This window comes from Macaca nemestrina, chromosome 4, assembly GCF_043159975.1.
Source record: "Macaca nemestrina isolate mMacNem1 chromosome 4, mMacNem.hap1, whole genome shotgun sequence".
NCBI lineage: Eukaryota > Metazoa > Chordata > Mammalia > Primates > Cercopithecidae > Macaca > Macaca nemestrina.
Window position 1 is genome coordinate 129,895,166 of NC_092128.1, and position 3,456 is coordinate 129,898,621.

The window sequence follows — 3,456 nt, forward strand, 5'->3', positions numbered from 1 at the left end:
CGACGAGTTGGGCCCGCAGGGGCCGCCGGGAGCAGGAGCGAGCCCTGGAGATTCCGACTCGAGGCCAGCGTGGGCCTGCAGAGGCCGCAGGGAGGAGGAGCCTGGCCTGGAGAGGCTGGCTGGAGGAAGTCTGGGGCGTGGAGACGCCGTCGGAGGGCAGGAGCCGGGCCCGGAGAGGCCACCGTGGGACCCGGCTTCAGGACGTTTGGGGCCTACAAAGGCCGCGGAGCGGGAGCTGGGCGGCAGCCCAGTCCAAAGAGGTTGTCGTGAGGCCGAGGCCGGGGTCGGGCCAGCGGCCGCAACTGGGTACAGGTGAAGCTGGGCCTGGACGGGAGACCGGGATGCCACAACGGGGCCTGGAGAGGCCGGTCTGAGGAAGTTCGGGGCCCTGATAGGCCGCCAAAAGGCAAAGGCTGGGCCTGGAAAGGCCGTTCACCGTGACGAATGCGCGGGGCCTAGTGAGGCCACTGGGAGGCAGGAGCGGGGCCCGGCGGAGCTGCCGAAACGCAGGAGGAGCTCTGGCCTGGGGAGGCCGCAGTCAGGCGAGAGCTGGGCCTGGAGAGTCCGCTGGGAGGCAGAGGCTGGACCCGTGCAGGCCTTCGGGAGGCAGGAGGCTAGGCCTGGCGAGGCCCACTGGAGGTCAAGTCCTGGGCCTGAGGAGGCTTTACAGAGGCGTGAGCGGGGATGGGCCTCAAGAGGCCAGTGGCAGGCAGGAGGAGCTGGGCCTGGAGAGGCTGACCTGAGAAAGTCTGGCAGCTGGAGAGGTCGCGGAGAGGCAGAAGCTGGGACGGCGGAGGCCGACTGGGCGACGAGTTGGGCCCGCAGGGGCTGCCGGGAGCAGGAGTGAGCCCTGGAGAGGCCGAATGGAGGCCAGCGTGGTCATGCAGAGACCGCAGGGAGGAGGAGCTGGGCCTGGAGAGGCTGCCTGGAGGAACTCTGGGACGTGGAGACGCCGTCGGAGGGCAGGAGCCGGGCCCGGAGAGGCCACCGTGGTGCCCGGGTTAAGGACGTTTCTGGCCTACAAAGGCCGTGGAGCGGGAGCTGGGCCGGAGCTGAGTCCAAAGAGGTTGTCGTGAGGCCGGGGCTGGGCCCACGGCCGCAGCCGGGATCAGGAGGAGCTGGGTCTGGTCGGGAGGGCGGGAGGCCGCAACGGGGCCTGGAGAGGTCGGCCTGAGGAAGTTCGGGGCCTGGAGAGGCCGCCAAAAGGCAAAGGCTGGGCCTAGAAAGGCCGTTACCCGTGACGAGTGCGCGGGGCCTAGTGACGCCACTGGGAGGCTGGAGCGGGGCCCGGCGGAGCTACCGAAGGGCAGGAGGAGCTCTGGCCTGGGGAGGCCGAAGTCAGGCGAGAGCTGGGCGTGAAGAGTCCGCTGGGAGGCAGAGGCTGGGCCTGAGTAGGCCTTCGGGAGGCAGGAGGCTGGGCCTGGCGAGGCCCACTGGAGATCAACTGCTGGGCCTCAGGAGACCGCCCAGACGCGTGAGCGGGGCTGGGCCTCAAGAGGCCAGTGGCAGGCAGGAGGAGCTGGGCCTGGAGAGGCTGACCTGAGGAGGCCTGGCAGCTGGAGAGGCCGCGGAGAGGCAGGAGCTGGGCCGGCGGAGGCCGACTGGGCGACGAGTCGGGCCCGCAGAGGCCGCCGGCAGCAGGAGCGAGCCCTGGAGAGGCCGACTCGATGCCAGCGTGGGCCTGCAGAGGCCGCCGGGAGGAGGAGCTGGGCCTGGAGGGGCTGGCTGGAGGAAGTCTGGGACGTGGTGACGCCGTCGGTGGGCAGGAGCCGGGCCCGGAGAGGCAACCGTGGGTCCTGGCTTCAGGACGTTTAGGGCCTACAAAGGCCGCGGAGTGGAGGCTGGGCCGGAGCCGACTCCAAAGAGGTTTTCGTGAGGCCGGGGCCGGGCCCGCGGCCGCAGCCGGGAGCAGGAGGAGCTTGGCCTGGACGGGAGGCCGGGAGGCCGCAACGGGGCCTGGACAGGCCGGCCTGAGGAAGTTCGGGACCTGGAGAGGCCGCCAAAAGGCAAAGACTGGGCCTGGAAAGGCCGTTCCCAGAACGAATGCGCGGGGCCTAGTGAGGCCACTGGGAGGCAGGAGCGGGGCCCGGCGGAGCTACCGAAAGGCAGGAGGAGCTCTGGCCTGGGGAGGCCGAAATCAGGCGAGAGGTGGGCGTGGAGAGTCCGCTGGGAGGCAGAGGCTGGGCCCCAGCAGTTCTTCGGGGGCAGGAGGCTGGGCCTGGCGAGGCCCACTGGAGATCAAGTGTTGGGCCTGAGGAGACCGCCCAGAGGCGTGAGCGAGGCTGGGCCTCAAGAGGCCAGTGGCAAGCTGGAGGAGCTGGGCCTGGAGAGGCTGACCTGAGGAAGTCTGGCAGCTGGAGAGGCCGCGGGGAGGCAGGAACTGGGCTGGCGGAGTCTGACTGGTCGACGAGTTGGTCCAGTAGGGGCCGCCGGGAGCAGGAGCGAGCCCTGGAGAGGCTGACTCGAGGCCAGCGTGGGCCGGCAGAGGTCGCCGGGAGGAGGAGCTGGGACTGGAGAGGCTGGCTGCAGGAAGTCTGGTGCGTGGAGACGACGAAGGAGGGCAGGAGCCGGGCCCGGAGAGGCAACCGTGGGGCCCGGCTTCAGGACGTTTGGGGCCTACAAAGGCCGCGGAGCGGGAGCTGGGCCGGAGCCGAGTCCAAAGTGGTTTTCGTGAGGCCGGGGCCGGGCCCGCGGCCGCAGCCGGGAGCAGGAGGAGCTGGGCCTGGACGGCAGGCCGGGAGGCCGCAACGGGGCCTGGAGAGGCCGGCCTGAGGAAGTTCGGGGCCTGGAGAGGCCGCCAAAAGGCAAAGCCTGGGCCTGGAAAGGCCGTTCAGCGTGACGAATGCGCGGGGCTACTGAGTCCACTGGGAGGTAGGAGCGGGATCCGGCAGAGCTGCCGAAAGGCAGGAGGAGCTCTGGCCTGGGGAGGCCGCAGTCAGGCGAGAGCTGGGCGTGGAGAGTCCGCTGGGAGGCAGAGACTGGGCCCGTGCAGGCCTTTGGGAGGCTGGAGGCTGGGCCTGGTGAGGCCCACTGGAGATCAAGTGTTGGGCCTGAGGAGACCGCCCAAGGCGTGAGCGAGGCTGGGCCTCAAGAGGCCAGTGGCAAGCTGGAGGAGCTGGGCTTGGAGAGGCTGACCTGAGGAAGTCTGGCCGCTGGAGAGGCCGCGGAGAGGCAGGAGCTGGGGCGGCGGAGGCCGACTGGGCGACGAGTTGGGTTCGCAGGGGCCGCCGGGAGCAGGAGCGAGCCCCGGAGAGGCCTAATCGAGGCCAGCGTGGGCCTGCAGAGGCCGCCGGGAGGAGGAGCTGGGCCTGGAGAGGCTGGCTGGAGGAAGTCTGGGGCATGGAAACGCCGTCGGAGGGCAGGAGCCGGACCCGGAGAGGCCACTGTGGGGCCCGGCTTCAGGACGTTTGGGGCCTACAAAGACCGCGGAGCGGAGGCTGGGCCGGAGCCGAGTCC